Source organism: Neopelma chrysocephalum, unplaced genomic scaffold (genome assembly GCF_003984885.1).
Source record: "Neopelma chrysocephalum unplaced genomic scaffold, ASM398488v2 Primary Assembly neopelma1_147, whole genome shotgun sequence".
In the NCBI taxonomy this organism is placed as follows: Eukaryota; Metazoa; Chordata; class Aves; order Passeriformes; family Pipridae; genus Neopelma; species Neopelma chrysocephalum.
The window spans coordinates 13,956,102-13,977,319 of NW_020897809.1; the positions used below are offsets into that span (position 1 = coordinate 13,956,102).

A 21,218-nucleotide genomic window follows, 5' to 3' on the forward strand; every position below is an offset into this window, starting at 1 on the left:
AGTTGATATTTCTGTCATGAGAGAAAGAAACACCCGATAACTGCAGAGTATCTGGAAAACCACCGTGCTGGTGAACCTGAGCTCCCCACACAACTGCCCAATACAAAAGCACCCATCAGAGTAATCAGAAGTCCAAGTTGATGGAGATAATGTCCATATCTCTGGTCCAGGTGCACTTGCACTGGTGGTGCAAGAGCCTCAAGAACATTATGAGCTTGTTGGACGGTGGCTCCAAAATGGCTTGAAGAGACAAGCTGGAAAAGCATCTACCTTAGCAAGATTTAGAAAAACTTAATTAAAACAAGTTCAATTAATAGAGTAAGGAAGAAAGGAATACTTTAGAGCAGCTGCAAATTTATCCAAGAGTTCATACGCACTCACATAAGTCTATAAATTAACACTATTTTCTCATTATTAAAATACTGAAGTCTTTTAATTCTCTTTCTCACAAAGCCTGTTTCTGTATACACAAGCAAGCAGCGCTACCATTTGCACTCTATCCTCCTCCTTACATATTTTTACCCATTCCCTTAGATTAAAAAAAAACCCTGAAAATGCCACCACACTTGAATCTATCACCAACACTTTAAGGGTCATGTAGGACAATCCCAGAAAGTGACTGAGAAGTTCACGGAGCTCCACAACACTTCATATTTTACAGAAAGAGCCTCTTGTATAATGAACGGAGATGAAAACAAAAGTCATTCCTTACATTTTTTTCATAAGGGTAAAAATGCTTCACACATATAATTAAGTTACACATGGAGAGATGTTTTTCTTCAGTACTTTAATTATTCATCAGGTATAGTATTGTTTTACTATATGAAATGTTTGATATACAGAAAAGCTTATTCTTTCAAAAGTATAATTTCAGCCTCTGTTCAATTATACTCTTCCTAGGAGCAGCTAAAGAGAGTCTTGGAAACATTGTTTTCAGGCAGTGAGAAAATTCAGTCTTGCACCTCTCCCCTTTGCTCCCCTCCTGAGCCTTAACTATGTTGTTTTCTTACAATTAATTATTTAGGTGGTTCCAGTAACAATATATTATTACTGCTGTACAGTCACACAGACATGAGCTGAGCAGCGATACAATTCATCGCTGTTTCGTTTCGCCTTGGACTTGTACTGCCTGAGAAAAGAAATTTTCCTTTAACTTAAAACTTGCTTAAACTTAGCAATTCAGCACTTCAGTGTTATTTTTTTAGGACGTAACTAGCAATAAAAGATTGCTATAAATACGCTCTCCTTATACTCATGTACTGCGTAAATATACTTTAATGGTGGTAATTGAAATTTGAATAGGATGCCAACACCTCAGGCAGACTGACGCGACATTTAATTTATACAATTAAACATGAGGGTGGAGAAGCACTAAACAAACAATGTTTGTTAGTTGTATGTTCTCCATGAGACCTGTTTTCTCAGTTTATGTGTCCTGGGTTGGGTTCGGCGGGGTAACATCTCACGGAGCAGAGAATTAGCCCCTGGCAGGGTCTGGCACCAGGGAAATGGAGAGATGCTTGCCATGAGTGGGTACCCACTCACCGAGGCACAGAGGCCCTGAATGCCCAGACAGAGCTCAGGAGGAGGAATCATCCCTTCATGGACCCAAAGCATGAATGCAACAGCAAAAAACCATTTCAGACTGTGCAAGTTTGACTGCCAGCTCACCAAGTGCAAGGCGATGCTTCAATTCCCTCCATTCAAGGGCCCTGGGTTGGACCCTACACAACTCGATGTTTCTAGAGACTCAAAAAGTACACTCCTGCCCACATACATCATGGAATTACATGCAGAAGAAGCCAAATATGTAACAAGTGACCTACACATAAATTATAACTGAATTGGGGAAGCAATCGCAGCACGTACAAGTATCTTTTTCTACTGCAGCACAAATCAGCAAAGTACAAAGTCAGCCTGAACTTTTCAGGCAGAAGGGGCAGAGAGGGAGACATTATAGGACCATGTTTTAAAGCTGAGCAGAGTCAGATCCTCTCATCCCACCAGGAACATCCCCTCTTCAGATAAACTATTTCTGGTAATCTGTTTAGTCAACGCTTTGTGTTTCTGTCTGCACGCTGATTCATCAGAGCACACCAAAGGATCTCTGCCATATAATAAATGCAGAACACCCTGTGAATAGTGACCAACAAGAGTGCCTGTAATCAGAATCACAACTATTGCTAACGGAAATGTGACAAAAAAAGCAAGAAAGGAGAAAAAAAAGTCAGTTTTCTACATTGTCACAGGTGGAATTCCACTCTTCACATATGAGTGCAGAGAACTTAGTCAAAGTAAGGCAGAGGGCATTCAAATGCACATATTAGCAATATGGGATATTTTTAGCACATATCAAAATCACTCAGTGAGGGGTTTTTCTCTTTCTGAATCCGCACTCTATGGCCCATCAGCATTACATCGGCTTTTAATACAACCAGGATTACAAATCAGGTGTCTCCCTGGGTAGTACTGTGACTCTGGAAAAAGCAGGTGCTATTTCCAAGTACGCATATGGGCAACCATTACAATATGAAATATGCACGCGGTGATGGGCAAGGTGGAACGGGAGGGGAATACAATAATGCCAAGATAAAACACGGGCAGAGCCGGCGGAACCCAGTCCGCACCACGAATGAAACGAGTTGAACGAACTCGCGGTTTGCCCCGTGTGGCACCATTGAGCAAACCAGACTTTAGACGTGAAGAGTGAAAAAACAGGCAGGTTTTATCAACGCCAAAAGCAAAACTTGCATGACCTTTCCAGGAGAGGAGGATTTCGATGCAGGGCCCTTTCAGGATAAGATATGATCTGCAGGTCTGAAGAGACGTTGCGGCCGCGCGCGCTAAGACTGCGCCGTGTTCCCGTGTGACTTTTTCTGGTTTATGTGGACTTTCACAGATGTCACAATTCAGCCATCTCTCAAACCCGGTCCCACCAAATCACAGCACTCCACAGCAAGCACCCTCACAGCTAGAAGGACCTCCTGCCTCCCTGAGAACACCCCTGCTTGAAGGTACACATCACCCATCACTGTCATGGGCTGGAGAATCACACTCTCACAGTCACAGCAAAAAAAGCAGCTTCCACTCATTTGAAGGACCCTTGCTCCTTCTCTAGAGCACGCTTCCACCTTGTTATTGAGAAAGTTAATAACATAGCTGACCTCGTGGAATCCCCATCATTGGTGAGATACATTGACAGGCAATAAACTCAAATAAATTAAACAGAGTGAAAATGAAATGTATCAACTTTAGCCATTACTTTACCACAAAGCATCTTTAATCCACCGTTTTAATTCTACCTCCAGTTGTGCCTTATATATCCACAGCACATTATTTTTCCTCGGGATTATTTTTGTCTTTGCATCTTTCCTGAAAAATGAATTCTCATCCTGTTTAATCCTTATCATATAAATACATTCAGCTTTATTACCAATAACTACACCCTAATCCTGTTTGGATAATTTATCGATGTTTCTGGGTTTCAGAAACATAAAAAGGTATCATCTCATTTTTCACTAATAGCATCATATTTAAAAGACATTTTATATTTGATTTTAAAAGCCGATTGATCTGCTTACATAAAAAAAGCTTGAGATTTTTTTCCTTTCTTTGCCATAAACTACAGTAATGTATCCATGGGCTACTGTTGCTTTATTAATTTAAAACAAAGATAAGGAAACACGGTGCTTTACCTTCAAACACACGTGCTGCAGGACTGTGCCCGTGTTGCAGCAACTTTCTTCAGCTACAGAGGAGTCAAAAGCTCACCCTGAACACAGCACAACCATGGCCCCACCAAACTTAAGAGAAATAGCATTAAGTTTATTAAACTGGAAGGTAACTGTTGACACATACTTGCTTTCAAGGGGTCCTTGGCAAGAAAGTGGCAGCAGTTACAACAAATTAACAGCGTACAATAAAAGCGCCATAAACATGCAGCATACATAATAAATCCAATCAAGTCTACAAGTCGCACAGATAAAAATGACAAATGGCCACTGTCTGGGAAAATAAAAAAATATACATTTCTCAAACGCTGCTGTTCATCATTACAACATGGTTTTGCCCCTAAATCTAAATACAAATTAAGTGATTTTAATATGAACGGCATTGTACATAATATATTTACTTTCTAGCTTCCCCCTCTCCTCCCCCTCCCCTCTTTTCCAGCTTGTGAAACCAGGGAAACTCCTTCAACAAAGCTTCCTTTGGGCTGATTTGCTTTTTAAAGATCTGTGCTATGTTCCCAGTGTTTATACAGATGTGAGCTGAGTGATGCTGAGCAAAACACAACGAGCATCCCTGAACTGACAGAACACAAATACCACCCTACTTTCGGCGGCTCTTGCTCCATAATTTATTGGCTGACTGCATTAATTTCCTGCATCTGATCTGTTTCTAATTCTAGCTGCTGGGTTTGGGGATGTGAAATTTGTAGCCAATACGAGGCGTCTTAAAGTTTGAGCAGTGTGCACCGAATTCCAGCTCAGAAAAAAAGAGGCCATCCCAAAAGGGAACAAACAGAGGTGAATCTGGGTCCATTCAGCATCTGGATATCTTTACTGCCAGATTTAAGAGCCCTTCTTGCTGGCGAGTAGCAACTTGGCAAGGTGCAGCTTTGAAGCCTCTGTCTGCTCTACCTGCATCAATATTCCAAAAGGAGCTGCCACAGTGGGAAGACTCTCACAGGAGAGGGAAGATTAACAAGCTCTCATGCAAGAATAATTAAAAAACTAAATATATAAAGTGCTTCAACTGCACAAACTCCTCCTTGTTAATCAAAGGGGGGAAACAAAGGACTTCCTTAAATATCATCTATATGGTAAGTGTAATAACAGAAGTAAATTACAACAATTACAAGTCATTAAAGAGAGTAATTAAAAATAACTGTTTAGATAACAATGACTTTCTTGAAATCCTCATAATAGAGGTTCAACTTTTCAATCATTCTTCTGCAATAACTCTCATAACTTCAGAATAATTGCAGATTTTTTAATTTTTATATACTGAAAGAGCATAAAAGTGAAAACCGTAAATTATATGCTAACTCCAGCTGTTAAATGTTGGCATTTTGTCTTAAAAAAAAAAAAAAGAAAGTTCAAAATCTGTTTCCTTAAACCAAGGAAATGTGGAAAAAGGCCATCCTGCCAGTGGAAACATTCAACAGCAGAAAGCTCACGCTGCGGTTTCTTGCCGAGGCAGCAAACTTCTCTAAAAGGGAAGTTACTGCCAACTCAAATACTGTTTGCTTTCACACCCAAGAACAAACTGTGTGCATGGTGAAGGCTTCCTGAGGGCTCAATGCAGCTGGAGCATGCTGAATAAAGGTAACTAATGTCAAAGCTACTGTAAACTTGTTCTCATTTTTCTATCAGCAAGTTCTCATCAATGAAAACAAGGCTATTATTCTGCCATCCTTCCTTTAAAAAAAAAAAAGAAAACCACAACAACTCCCCCCCCCAAACCAACAGAGAAATGAACTTTTATTTTTATTTACCCTCATTTTATTCCTCTAGTTTATGGTTTAGGGGATTTTCTTGCTGCTGTTCTTAAGCGGACAAGCTTGTTTGCAAAACTTTCCCTTGCCCCCTCAGAGGACAGGTCAAGCTCAACTTCATAAGCACAATAAAGATGAATTTCCAGGGCTGAACACAATATGTAACAAGGTTCCTCTCCCTGAGCAGGAAATGCAAAGGGAGGGTTTCACTGCAACTTGACAAATTAGAGCCAGAAAGCCTTGCCAAAGCAAACATCATTACTGGGAGCGCAGAGGACAGTTAGATGGGTGTCCTACCCTGGCCGGGACGGTCACGCTACTGTTACACAAGATGGGTGTGCAGTTCCTCAACAAGGACTTGTGCAGGGCTGGGGAACAACTGTTTCCTCAGGATAAGCGCAGGTAGTGCCATCCCCATCTGGTCTGGCTGCTGCACGCGGTATTAGAAGTGCTATCGTTTTCAAAAACATGTCTATGAGTGATTTTTCCTCCTTGAGAGTATGCCTGGAAGTTAAAAGCCCAAACTACTGCATTTAAAGAAAAGGGATTTTTCCCCTTGCTCAAAGAAACCTGAGAAAGTGCGGCTATTGTGACAGCGTAAGATAATAGCAGTTTCACCGACGGTTTCACTTTGAAATCAATAGTTATATTATTTTGAAATACAATGAAGGAAGGAATTAAGATTCTTGTAACATCTAAGAAAAAACTAAACATTATCAAATCCTGCCTTCCCTCTTCTAGCCAGCTGGCATACCCAGAATCAAACACAGTTAATCATTTAAAGGAAGAATCCTTTTCAAAGTAGAAAATCACACCGTTTATTCCAGAACTCCTACTCAATACTATTTTTTTCTGTGTACTAGTGCCTAACACAACACACTGAAATGACATAAGGCATAAATGCATCTTTATGAAAGAAACCGTGAGCTTGAGCGAATGGACAAGTCTACTCAGGAGTCAACTCTTGCGCTTCAGCTGAGCTCAAGACAGGGCTGAGGTGGAGTTACCACCACCCTGACCTTACCCACCCCAGTGCACCCACACAGCTGCACAAAGTTGCAAGTCACCTGCCTTCTGACCATTTTGCCACCAAAAAATGGGTAAAAAAAAAAAAAGTTACGACACGTGACACTAAGCATTAGCTCCTTGCCCATGGAAAGAGAAACCTAATCTTTCCTTTCGAAGAAGGAAAGATAAAAACTGGTCAGCTCTCCCCTGATAACGGGGCTGCAAAATAAAGACGCTTCTCGCCAGGCCTCTGCGATGATTGATGCCGCATCCTTTCCCTCTTCCATCATTCCCTACCTTGTCTGGTCGCTGGTGGAAAACCGGGCAGCCACGGACACGCAGGCGGATCTCGCGCCTTCTCAGGCCGCAATCCTCCCGCGCCGGGCTGCTGCCAATGTCCTTGCAACCGTCGGAAAACAGGCCACAAGGTTCAAGTTAACTGCAGAGCGTTACTACACTGAACATCTGGTCATGAATGAACGGATTGCCCACTAACTCTCAGCGTTGGGCAGCTGATGAAAAATTCAACATTTTCCTTGTTGGCACAGTTGTTTTGGAGAATTCTCTAGAGCTCCCTGAATTATATTAAGAAAATTTCACTGCAGCAATCTATATCTGTGAGAACAGCTGGTGTTGAAAGGGATCTGCTGCACTCGGTGTGCTGGGGGACCTCCTGTTGGATCATGCTACTCTTACTACATTTGTCCTTGAAAACTTAGCTCTGCCGCGAGGTCCTACAGACAGGACTGTTAAACTTAAAAAACAAGGGAAAAAATAAATGTTAAATTAGGAAAGGGCAGCTGGGTGAGAGAAACAAGCTCTCCAGGTCAGCCAAAGACACTCAGCATCTCCACTGGCTCAGTGGCTTGCCTAAGCCAGGACAGGCTCTATTCTCTAAAACACAATGTTATGATTTCTCGCCACTTTCTTCCCTCTCCCAGTATTGTTTTAGTTCAGTAACAGAAATCTCCATTCTGATAAACTCTAGGTCAAACAGCTGAAATGCCTCAATAATTTGTACAACACAGATTTCCCTCCTGTGAAGTCCCTCGCTGAACTGCCATGTGCAGTCGCGCAGATAAAACCAGCTCTTACGCCATGCACTGAACTTGTCTAAAACTCAAACTTGAGAAATCAACGAGAAAATCGGGGGGGGGACACAAATTCAAGCTAGAGCTCAAAAAAAATGAGAGAAGAGTGTTCATTTCAGGACAACAGAATTTGACTTTTAAATCTTAAAATATTTTAAAGAAATTAACTTCTTGATAGTGTGATAGTATAATAATAAAACATGTATATCTTTTTTCTTAAGGAAGTGGTAAACTTAAGTCATGCTAAATTTAGGCTATTATCTATGCAGCATAAATTTCACTTCTGTGTATAAATGCTAACTTGCATATTTCTCCATGGTAACTAAACTATGATTAAAACAACAGTGAAACCAGCCTTTAAAGCCACCTGTTTAACTAGGAACAACCTAATTTACAAAAATACTTAAACTTAGAAATTTCATGGGAATCTAGATCACGTTTTTCCCAGTAGAAAGCTCACTTTTCCATGATCGCATAATTGTAATATACTTGGCTTTGGTTGGTAATAATTTTTTTCTTTCTTTTTTTTTTTTTAAACTAGTGTAATTTTTTCCTGTATTGTTCAGCCTAACACAAGTGGTATTTAAGATTATAAAGAATAAGTCTCTAATAACCCTTTCCGAAAAGGAAGTTATTTTGCTCCTTTGAAGGGATTAATTTACCTAGAAAGTATCTTCATGTTTTACAAAAGGAACAAATGAAAGAAATGAGAAAATCCCAAACTGAAATTCCCATTAGATATGGTAAGACACCTTCAAAACTCATTTTTCTGTTGCGATATCCTTGTAATTTACTAATGAAGAAATGGACTGTTTTTATGGGTCAAATTAAAGAAATAATTATAATATGATCCAGAATAGTAAAAGTGTAGGTACAAGCAATATTTTCTTATTTAATTATAAAGCATAAAAATAGATTTGAATATGAATCATTTTTAACCATAGAATTAAATTTAGTATTTAAATACCAAAAACCCCTTGAAGTAGAAATATAATCATAATAGGTTTGGTTTGGTGTGAAATACATGACTCATATATTCATGACACATATCTAAAAATGCCTCGTATTAAACCTTTATTATAATAAAAAATTGATCACCATTTTTGTCTACTGGTTTTCACATGATGTAATACCTAAGGCCAAATCTCTGGCTTTTAAGTAATGATGAGTGAAGTAGTTTCACTGTAACACCTCATAAAATGTTCAGAGTCCATTTCATTTACACTTGCCCGTCCAATGTCATATACAAATGTACGATGGATGCTAATTAGGTAACAATGGTATTAACATAATGCCTACAAAAATTGACATTAAAACCTCTCCCTGCTATTAACAGCCCTGAAAGGATGACAAAGGAAAGCTCCCAAGTCATAACTAACACAGTGAGAGGAGAAGACCCACAGTGATAGGACATGAAATAAAGCCCTGGGTCTGCAGAAATTTATGAGCAGGATGGATTTTACACCTGGAGATCATGTCATGGAGCTCAACTGGACAACCATTGCACAAAGTTAAAGGAAGTATAGAGATGAGATTTTCTATTTGCAGCAAACCAGCTGTAGAAATGAGAGTCTGTAACAGCCAGATGTGGTTTGGACTGACAGTAATCCTCACCCCACTTCAAGCACTTCCTCAGATTTATTATTCTCTCATCAGTTTTACACCTGTTAACTCACCTAAAGATTTAAAGGAAAACCATTTGCTCTAAATGATCAAGACTTTTTTTAAAAGGAAAAGTATTTCAGAACTCAAAAAAGCTCACCAGAATCTCATTTGCTACAGGTGCCATCCAAGATCACAAAAACTGAAGCACATTCAATCAAGAAAGGCAAAATTATTTTGTTCCTGCCCCAAGTTTTTTGTTTTCTAGATCTGTCAGAATTTTGTGAAATGAGCAGTTTTGTTGCCTTTATGTAACCAGTCTGTCTCCTCTTCATTCCATAAAACAACCAGAGAAGGAAACACACTTAAAACTAAGCAAGTAAAATCACAAGTACTAAGCAAGTGATTTTAGGTTAAAAGGCAGGAACCACAAATAACTCAGTGCTATAAAATTGATCAAATTTCCAATTCTGTCTGCAAAGCAGTACACTGTTCACAGCCAGATCACTGAACATCAACAGCCACGAGTCCTTCAGAGGGGAACTTGGTTCCACAGTACAAGAGAAACACCTGTAAGATGGGGTACACTGGTGGAGATGGGACAGGAGGACCAGAGCAGGTGAGCAACACCAGCTCAAGCAGAAGCATCCTCCAACCCCTTCCATCAGTGGGAAGCTACAAAAGCAAGCAGAGACCAAGACATCCATGAACTTCTCAGTGCCTCCTTATGCACAAGTCAAATATTTGGGGAAGGCGTTTCAACTGATGGATGAAGAGGGATGGTTAAAAATATTGTCCTGGTTCTAATTGTCTCAAGCCCCTCAGGACCCTACACTAACACTGGACATTTTAGTGCTCTGGTGTGTTGCTACAGATCTCTTCCATGCTCAGAAATCAATCACTTGGAAAGCTGATGTGGCCCTGTTACACTAATTAAACTTTGTTTTGCATCAGAGTCCTGCATTTGCAGTGTGTGTACAGTATGCAAATTATACAAATTACAAGAAAAGTTGATTAGTGTAATTCAAATCTCAGCGCAGTTACTAAAATTAACAGTGAATACAAATTATACAGAATCACTTCAGTGTGACTGAGCAGCTCCTCACACAAAGCATGTTACCAAATTCACAGAAGTGGACACCAAAACAAGCAAAAACAAGCAGTGAGAATACTACAGACAGCCTTTCTCAGGGAAATTCTGCCCAAAAAACTAACTCTCACCCAACCTTATTAATTCTGCACAGCTATTATTCGGGGTTAAAACATTCCTGTGGTGTCTGCAATGCTCTTTTTGCAGCTCTGACAGCCCCACTCTCAGCATTTTCTTACCATCTCTTCTCACATCAGGTGAAAGTTCTGTAATGCTGGAAAGAGCACCAACAGTCCTAAAAACAGCCTACTGAAGTTGTTGAGATTTGAGGTTTGGGATATCCTACCCAAACCCATTCACCCACCCCTCCCAGAGATAGCACATGGCACTACACAAGAGAAGCATTTCTGTTCCATTAGGAAGGTCCTGCTGGAAGTACCAAAATGTCCAGTTCCTTTTCTCCTGCCCAGTAACCTCTCCCTGTGTTATTCATCCTTGGACCCTCTGCTATAGCAACACAAGGTGGTCCAACTGACTTCTCCACTACACCAGTGAGGCATCTCCTCAGGTGGATTCTCTCCACCTCTGGAGGGGAGCAATGCTTTGCTGATTTACTGAACAGCTATATCCAAAAACAAAACAAAACAAAAAAGACAATCCACTTTTTTGTGGATACCTCATTCCTTTTGCTCATTGAGCGCTTCCCAAATACCGCTGACTCCTTTCTGCTATCCTTCGTGACAGAATTAACTTCTCTCATTCTACTAAAATCCCCACCTGTCCCAGAACACATTTTCTGGTGAACCTAAGGAGAGGCAGGTTTCTCTGACTCCTGCCTCTTTGAATCCAAGGCCTGAGAAGCCTCCAGCTGACTGTGCAAGAAGATACTGCAACACCCAAGACACTCATGGGAACACAAAAAGCCACCAAAGACCTTAGACAACTCTGCCTTGACCTCCATGTCTTTAAATCAGTTGTTCTGACTGCTCATGAACCTGAGGATAACAAAAGTCAAGGAGGCAGAAGTTTCAAAGGTAATAGAGAAATATTAGTTGTAGTCTCTTGACGTCTCCACACTAATCAGTTTGCCTGCCACTGCTCAACAGCTCAAAACAATCCAGAACTGGTATTTCAGCTTGATTTCTATCACTAAAATGCCAAGCACGAAGTTTTGACAATGAATCTGTGATGCTTCTAGCAATATGATTTATTTCTGTAGGAGAGAAAAGCAAGATGTGCTTAAAAGAGGACAGAGGTAAAAAAAGAAAAAAAAAAGAAAAAAAAAGGCATTTCATTTGAAAGGCAACAATGTTCTGATTGTGTTGGGAGCAGGGAAAAATACCCCTAAACACAAAGGGCAGCAGAAAACAAAAATTCATTTGAAAAATGCTTCTATAAAGTCATTAAATTGAATGTGTCCAAACCGGACTTTGGGTTATCCCAGACTCTGAGACAATAGTATTTTTCCTAGCCTGCTAGCAATGATAAAGGTCTGGATTAAACAGGAAGACAGGAAATTCAAAGTTAGCTAAAACTCTATTCATAAAAGGGGATGGGCTTACCAGTTCAGATAAAATAATGATTAAAAAAAGTATTAAGAAAATCTTAAGTCAAAATCTGATGAGATCCATAAAAAGGCTACATTATGCTTTATTCTATTTTAATATTCTTTCCAAACTTCCTGTGCTTCAGTAAAAACCAGCATCACAGTAAGCTGCAAAACCAGCAAAGTGCCTAATCAAGAGGACTCTTCAAATAAAACCAGTTTCATGACATTTCAGCAGAATTCTCAGACCACAAGAACACATATATAAGCATTTCAGATGCTTATCAAAAGCTGTGTCTCTGAACACTTTTCTTGCTCCCTCCCCACCATGCATTGGCCACCTTCCATGTCAATCAAGCAACACACAAGACACATCTAAGCAAGACACAAGCTGACCAAGTGAAGTGGAAAGACCCCTAAAATAAATAAGAGCAAAAGAAGTATCGAAGCTATTGTTCCACCTCCCAGGCTGAAACTCTTGACTTTTTTGAGTTTAAATCAGAATAATAGCTGAGAGCAACAAAAGACAAGGAAAGATGTAGATAAGGCTCTGAGTGTAACCTGGTCTAGTGGAAGGTGTCTCTACTCATGGCAGGGGTTTGGAAAGAGGTGATCTTTAACAAGACCTTCCAACCCAAACCTTTCTAGGATTCTGTGAACATTCTATGTTGTTCCGCCTTCAGAATCCACCTATCACTATTGATCTCTTCGTAATTATTCATGTCAGTAACTATCAATAATTGACTGTATTACATCTAACATACAAACAGAAGTAGATTAAAATTTCAGCTGAAACTAGACCAAAGCCAGTCGTGCCCCAAAACACATGAGCAGCTTGTACAGACAATTAACCAGAGGCAGCACGTGGCCCAACACAACGGCGTGAGCAGCTGGAAGCAGCTCCAGCCAGCCAGAGGTCCCGAGGACGACGTGTGGTGGTGAGAGGTCTGCGCTGAGAGACGGTGGGGGAGAGCAGCCAGAGCCACAACTGCACAACAAGACACGAAGATGAAAAAAGCCAAGAGACGGCGCCGCGTAAAGACCGGGAAAAGCATTGTAACAGCGTTCCCATGGGATAGGGGCTGGCCACAGCTCCTCGGCAAACACAGCCAAGCTGCTCAGTGCAAAAGTTCAGAGCTACAGAACAAATTATTTCCTCCTTAATTGCCCTTTCTTAGGCTTTGCCCCTCACTTCCCCCCGGCCAGCACACGACATTAGGGCCATGCCCAGCAGTTGCTCTGTGCACACTGCTCTGCCTCCAGAGCATCCACCCATTCTGGAAGGATGTGTAAGACCAGCCTCTGCAGGAGAATACAGACAACCTAGTCCCCAGCTTGCCTGTGATGGAGTTATGCTGATTTACACTGATAGTTTGCCTGCATCAAAAAAAAGGCCTATTAATATTCCAGCACACTTGCTTTTGTTGTTGTCAATCGCCTCAGTAACCCCTCTTCTTTCAAAAACCTGAGATCCTTTGACTTAACATGATCTCGAGCTGTTTTCATAAAATTTGAGGTTTTCAAGTCATCCACTCCATTTCAGCATAATTATTTCCTTTAAACATCCACGTTAATGGCATAAGCAGTTTTGAACTTTTTATGCTGTTTAAATTCAAACATAAATTTGTACACAACAATAAAACACGCCACTAATTTGTCATGCTCCTCTGAGCAACTGTGTCACTCACACCAAGAACCACTAACTGTGGTGTTCGGAGCTTTCGTTCCTATTTCACATCACTCAATTGAGCCTTCTGTAGAAAAGCTTTTAACAACCACATCTGGTCTTTAATAAATCACTGCACTTTGTCTTCCTGCCAAAACTCCTCCTTTATCTAACTTACATCTTCATGATGAGATAGGAAATCACACATTATGGTGGTGACAAACAATTGTAATTATGTCATTAGTAGCCATTTAGTCTACAAAGGTTCTCAAAAAGGAAATATAATGCACAATAAGAAATATAGGATAATACATTGATCACAGTTCTAATCCGCTTTTTACTTCCCAAGTGTAAAAAGCTGGCACAATTCATGGGCACGGCAGGCAGTAATAGTATACCACTTTATGAACTATGCAGCTATTTTATTCCCCTATCTACTTAAAAATAAAAAAGCTTTTAATAGCTTGATTTAGACATAAAAGTTATTTATGATGCTTCACTGATTATAATATTTATTTATTTAACTTTCCATGAAAGTGATTCTTTCTGAAATGTAAGTACATATTATGCTATCAAAGATCTCAGAGAAGAACATTTACACTAGCAAAGAAAAAGTGAGGAAGAAACTTTGGTACTGGGAAGAATTCAGAAAAGGCATCTCTGTACCCCGTATGGATTGGAAACCAGCACAACACAAATAGAAACAGCTCTTCTACCATTTAGGAATTTTAAAAGCAATTAAAATATAAACAAGGGAAGTTTAAGAGTTCACTCAGAACAAAGGTGTCATTTAAACCAGCTCAGATGCTGGAATATTCACACGTGAAGAGCAACTGGAGTCTGACTGTACTCACAGGCTCTGAAGGTGCCTTTACCATTTCAGTTCAAATCCAGAGCGGGCTTTTGGGACAAAGTGCATTGGGCTTCACTTGGAGTTAAGTGCACTTTAATTCACATCGTGGAGCAGGCCCAGCAAATGTCAACTGGATGCCTCTCCAATGAAACCAGACCAGATGCAGGAGCACCCCTCTGAGCCCCTGCTCAGTGCCAGGCTCTCAAGCTGGGACAGTGTAAAACCCCTGGAAAGCTCACAGGGCGGATGTCAGGCCTATGGCACCAGCTGCTTCCCTCCACAGACCCACTGCATCTGCCCTGCATTGCTGAGCAATGCAGACATAGCTCAAGAAAGCTGCAAACCCCCCCAAAGAATTTATTTCTATTGCCAATCGCTTTACATTTGTGTAATCAATCCAATAATGAGATTTATTTATGTTTCCAAAGCAATCACTCCTCATTTTGAACACATGCTTTAGAATTATTACCCCCTCCATCACTAAGTGAGGTTGTTCCCCACAGAAGCTAACCCAGGTTTGGGCATTTTGCAGAAAGAACTGGATTCCAGCACGTATTTTGGCAACCAGCTCCCTGCATCCCTGCAATGTAAAATAAACATGAGGCGCCGTAAGTACCCGTAACACACAAAAACATCATTTCAGAAACTGTTATTGTATTGCCCAAAAGAGTGGCCCAATTTCCCTTCCACATTTGAGAAAACCAGTTGCACAAAGAACTGCACTGAACCAACACACGGCACCATCACATCAGCTCTTCTACACCAGCCCGAGGTACTGTGCCCCAAATTACTGTAGGTACCATTCTGGAAAGTTTCTCTCTCAGCCTGTGAACCTTCTTCTGCCTGGTGTATTCCCCACCCCCTCATCCCACCAAGGAAAACCATCTCTCAAGATATCCAAACACCCACTCCTGCTTTCGTGCTTGGTTTGTTACAGTCTCCACCATTTCCTGTTAACCGTGACTACAAACTTGCACCTACTTTCAGTCGTCATCCTGGTGAGCATCACTCACCTCCTTACCTGGCCAAAGTACCTCCAGCAAGGCAAAATTCACACTAAAAAGACCAAGTAGCTTGCTGGCAGCATAACCTGGAGGAAGCAAAGTCTCCACCAAACTATCCCTCGCATGGTGAGCCATTAGGCAGCAGAGATGTTATGAATGATTTGCAGATGCATCCCAGATTAAATGCCTGCTCTGGTACAGGGTGGGAGAGCTACAGCCAGGCCTGACAGCACACAGTCAAATCGAAACGACCACCCAGTTCAAATTCCTGTTCTTCCAAAAAACCCTGAGACAGTACTTTAGGTGGTATCTCACCCATTTTTTTTATTCACACCAAGAGCTGTGCAGTGCAAGCACGTCGAGTGCTGGAATTTTGCAGTCACGGGAAGAAAAATGATGCCCCAACCCAAAAGAAGAAGCGTGTGTGACATTACATGGTGCTTACCTAGGCAAAAATAATTACTCTTACTTGGAGAGAAACTTCAACTCAAGCAAGTTTTACGTTTTCAACCAAGGGCCTGCAGTACCGAGCAGCACTCGCCAGGCACTGCAGGGAAACTTCAGACAAGGGCTGTTACGAGGGGGCTTTGTGTGAACTTCTTTGTGTGAATAGTGGAGACAAGCCTTCAAGTGAAAATTATACACTAACTCCTGGGAAACTCTTCCACACCAAAACCCACAGAATAAGCCCTTGCCCTTGGGCTCGCTACCGCACAGCAGCGTGGAGCTTGAAGCCAGTCAACTGGGTCACAAGGCTAAAAGCATTTCTACCTTCCCCAGCCAAGAAAACCACTTCCCGGTGGTACCTTTCATCTCAGCCAAGCTGCAGCACTCCCCACCCTCCTCCTACAAACAAACAACATTAACCCTTGCCTCCTAGGGATCCCACTGTCCCAAGGCTTGGCAGTAAGGAATCGCAAGGCTGAGATAAAAGGATCGAGGCAAGATGGGAGAAGAGAGAAAAAGAATAATACGGAAATTTAATAGTCTGACATCAGCAGAGCTCGTTGTGTCTACCTCTGAGCTCTGCTCAGCTGCAGGGGAGCATCTTATTCTTGCAACACACACTGTTAATGGGCAGAGCACGTAGATAGGACACATCTCCCATAGGTCTTCAAGAATGATGGAAGGAGGGCACAGAGGAATTAGTCTTTGAAAGCCTTTCACCTAAACCATGAGGGGAAAACCCCACCATTTTGTTCTTCTTTTTTTTTTTCCCCCTCCTTAAATTATTTTTTTTCAAACTTAAATAACACTAAGAGTAGGAAAGCAGGGGAGAATCAATGAGACTGGCTGTTCTGCCCTGAACCATCTACAAATGCCTTGTCTGGAAAAATATGAACTGAGCAATCAGTCACTACTGGACAAAACAGGAAGATTTCAAGACAACCAGCTTCAGGTTACTAATAAAGTGGTTAGAATCGTGCCTCCACAGGTACACACGGGCTGGATTTCTATCCTTAACAAGGTTGCAGGGAACTTTTGCTTACATTTAGGCGCTTTCAAAAAGTGAAGAGACAGACTTTCATTTGACCTGGTGCGACAGCCTGGCTGACCTGGAGTGCAGGGTTATAGATGATTCCCAGAAATGGCACAGCTGTCAATTAAAAGCAGGCACTGCAGGTAAGGAAACCCTGCTGAGAACTATCAACAGCCCTCAGACAAAAAGCAGTTTCTAAATTTCCCAGTACTAATAGTTTCACACTATCCCTTTGAGGAGCCATTTTTTTCTTGTTTCTACCTCAGGAACCCAAATACAGACCAGACCTACAGGGATTATACTGGGAGAGGGTGTAGAGAGAGGAGCACAGCCAGATCCATGTTTCTTGGATTGAACCCCAAGCTTCAAATACTTTATCTTGCAGAGTGTTAGAGGAAGAGAAAGAGAACCACACTGACCCAGCCTGCTCCTCCAGAGCCCTGGATCTTCTCAAACATAAATAAACAAAGAAATGAAGGTGTTCACAGCCCTACATGAGCTCTGGGTATCTTGTAAGAGAAACCGCTTCAGAAGTAAACTCCAGAATGGCCCATCCAAGCTCCAGACTTCAACCTCCAAGAACTGTCTTTTGTTTTCTGCAGAAGCAGCCAGGAGGAGGAGAACTGACACCCATCTCACTTGCCAGGCTTCACTGAAGAATTCAAATGAAGGTCTCGTTCTCACAGAAAAATTTGTTCTCTTGTTTATCTAGTCCTACCTTGCAACTGAAACTGCCTGGTGAACCAGACTGATGGGTCAGATAAGCTACACTATGCCCAGGACAGTACCCTCCATGTTCTTTGAATACCTTTACCACTGCTGGTTTCCAATTTACTTGCTGGTATAGGTGACTGCTCTGACATTTTTCAACCTTGCTGTACTGTTTTACCTTCAAAAGGGAACCGAAACCCAAGGACTTTCAAGACAGCACTTATTTCTTACTTGTTGACATGCAACACACCTTGAGCTTTTTAAAGACTCCTGTACCATCCAACATTCCACTCCTTGCCTTGAGAACCAGTTTCTGACACAGGGATCAAGTCTCTAGCAGAAAAGATTTCGCTTACTGAACCTTGTTTTGCAGTTCTTCGTAAACACAGTTTTCTACGTATCAGGAGAAGAGAGTTTGTGTTGAAAGGAACTCTTTGCAGGAAGGAAACTGCAATTTTAATTGTATAACTGTAATCAAAAAAATAAAGACAAGACTACCTCAAGGTTTGCCTGTCTAATCCAATGCAATGAATCAAGGACATTCCCTCCCTCCAATTAATGCATTTAACAAAAACCTAAATGAACCAGCAGTTGAGTGACCATGGGGATGGTCTATAATAAGCTGATAATCATTCATTATAATGCACACATCTACTTAAAAACCCTCTCTCACATCTTTTGTCCTGAAAACGGGCAACAGATTCTCGCCCTGACAGCAACACCAAAATACAGCCACCCCAGTGGCTTTTTGAGGGAATTCAGTTTGGTGGGGCAGCACCCAGCAAAAGGCTAACACTGACCCCAAGGAGGTCACAGTGATGTTGACCCAGAGACAGTCACCACTGCAACTCACACATACTTGGGGCAGGCACACGCCATGCAGATCCAAAGATGTCTGGGACTGGAATAAAATCACATACGAATGGTAAGGCAAAGGAAAACCCAAGGACCCATCTGCATCAGCCTTTCTGTTCTCTCAACACAATACACAACGCTCCATCACTCAAGGACCATCCAAATGGTGACACCTATTCAATGAAAATGAGAAGAAAAAGGGGCCCATGCCTGTAAAGAGCTCAGGATTTTACTCGTGCATTTGTGGGGAGAGCAGGGGGGCACATCACACGAACCACCACTTCAGCTTCAGCAACTACCCCACGAGAGACTCTCACACCTGGTGTGCGCTCTGCAACCCATGTCCCCACCAAATCCATCAACACTTTATATAGTCATCGAGGCAGCAAAGTAGCAGCACTATGAAGTTACACTGTGCACTACTTAATGCTTTCTGAAGATCAGCATTAGGGCCACCAACTCCGAGAAAGAATTGGCCAGGTTTCTAAAAATAAAAAGCCATTAAGTACCAAAAGGAAGCATAATTGTTGACTTTTAATATTCAGGCAAAATCCACAGTAAATAACAATAATTTGCTTGAAATATTGTTCCATACAGCGTGCTCACAGAAATCCAGCATACAATTTTCAAGAAACTGCAGGCAAATTAATTGTATACTTTCACCTTTTATGCTCTACTCACACAAGAAAAGAGTAACACTTTCCCACACATTTAGTAACCCATACCTGTTTTAAAAGAATCTAATCTATAGCACCCACTTAATTTGAGATTAGATTAAATATGGACAAAGGGATCAAAGAAGCTTGTAACCACCATAGTATTTATCCCTATTTTGAATCCACTTTTGCCAGCTGGTTGTCCACATGGCAGAGAAGTAGGGGGAAAAAAAATGCAGTGACCACGTTCACAGGCATTCCAACAAAAAGTAAAGACATCTCTTCTTGTAAATCGCAGGTATAAGGCAAGACACAAGAACTTCAGAAACTAAAAATCATTCATCTTTCCCCAATCCATCATTTTGGAAGTTACTACAAAATTCAACACAAGTAGGTAGGACCAAGAGAATAGTTTTTCCCTTGTTTTACTCCTACAAATGAAATATTAATAGATCATCTTACTTATTAAGATTTTTTAAAGCAGGTATGTTCTTTGAGTACCAGTACAGAGCCAAATTTCACACCATTAACCGTACAGTGCCTTTATTTGTGTTGCCATATGCAGCATCAGTCTACGACATTTGGTATAGACAATTTTTTTTTCCCCTTTCCTGGCCACAACTTTGATACAGTGACTCATTACTGCTGTCAGATCACAAACACCAGGGAAACAGCTCCAGAAAAAAATACAATAAAGAAAAATCTCCATGCGAGCGCTCCCCATTGGCTTTAGTGCACCATCATGCTGTTAAATATTTTGGGTTTCCATAAGGAAGAATCACCTGGATGCTCCTGCAAGGATTATCTACCTCATTCCATCTTGTTATGCTTTCCCCACTGCTTGTGTACATCCCATCCCTCACATTACCCCATGATTTAAAGGACTCCTTAGCGAACCTCAGCTCCATCACTGTCCTTTCCTCCTTGCCAGAAAAGGGAGCAGCCAAGCAGCAACCTGATATTCTGCAACTGTGTGTTCCTCACCACTGCATCACTCCCACAGCTGGGGGCTGACAGTCACCCCTCCATAACACTGTTCTGTACAACCCCCTGTCAATCCACTGGATTCACACACACAGGAGAATAAAACAGATTTTCAGCTTCTCCAAGAGCATGAACACGGGTAGTGTAGTGCAGAAGTAAATTTGAAATCGCTTCTACTGTTTTATTTAGAATAATAATTAGTATTAAAAAAAGCAACACTGCTGTTGATATTAAAATATTTTATATGCGGCTTCTCTAAAAGTACCCAAAAAAAAGTCCAGAAATGAACAGCCTAGCTATTTCAAGTTATTATTTGAAACACAAAATAAGGGGAATAAGCCACTTCTCGTTACATCAGGCAAAGTGAATTTGAACACCGGGCTCAGGCCTGGCCTTGGGCCCCTGGAACAACGAAAGGCCCTTTGCTCTGCACAGAGCTGGTGCTCTGCTAAGCTCATGGGACCACAAAGCTTCATAATGCACCTCCTGGGATGGAGAAACCCCATTCCCTGAGGCTCTCCCTGCCTCAGGAAGGAGAATAAAGCTTCATGCCTGCATTCTGTCCTCAGTTTAGTTCACACTCCAGCACTTCAGAACATTTGTTTTCTGTATTTTTGTTATGAAGAATGATTTAGGAGCTCTTCTTTTCCACATCCTTAGTATCCATACTTTCAGAGGAGGAATGATCTACAAAAGATGCCTTATGATTGTGTAAGGGGTATGAAAAACCAGATCTTTTTACACCTGAATTCACTGGACCCTTGTAGCTCCCCAGAAGAGAAGATGATGGAGCAGCATTGACTGAGAATAACGTATCGGTCTCCTATTGCCAGGGCTCTGCCATGGGCTTTGTACAGAACCACTTCATCCATAAAAACACCAGCTTACTGGTACAGGGGCTTTAGTTTGTTTTGGAAACCGTGTAAGGAGTAGAAATCAACTTTTCTTTACCTTTTGGTAAACTTTCTGTATGCAGGTTTGCATTGCCATGCCCGGCGAGGTGCTGAGATGGAGGAGCACCCATGTGCACACTCCCAGGACCAGTGAGCTTTCCCACACATCAATGCCAGACACACAGCAAGGAACACAACCCACCTGACCCCTAGGACAGCAACTTTAAAAAAGGAACAGGAGCACGGACATAAGCACAAGGGAGTGGTCAGACTCTGGGA

At 41.5% G+C, this 21,218-nt stretch overlaps 1 protein-coding gene across 3 annotated transcripts in view; it reads right to left on the reverse strand.

Moving 5' to 3' along the window:
* FOXP1 (forkhead box P1) overlaps positions 1–21,218 on the reverse strand; it is a 345,834-nt gene that overhangs the window by 260,515 nt on the left and 64,101 nt on the right. The window lies entirely within an intron of this gene.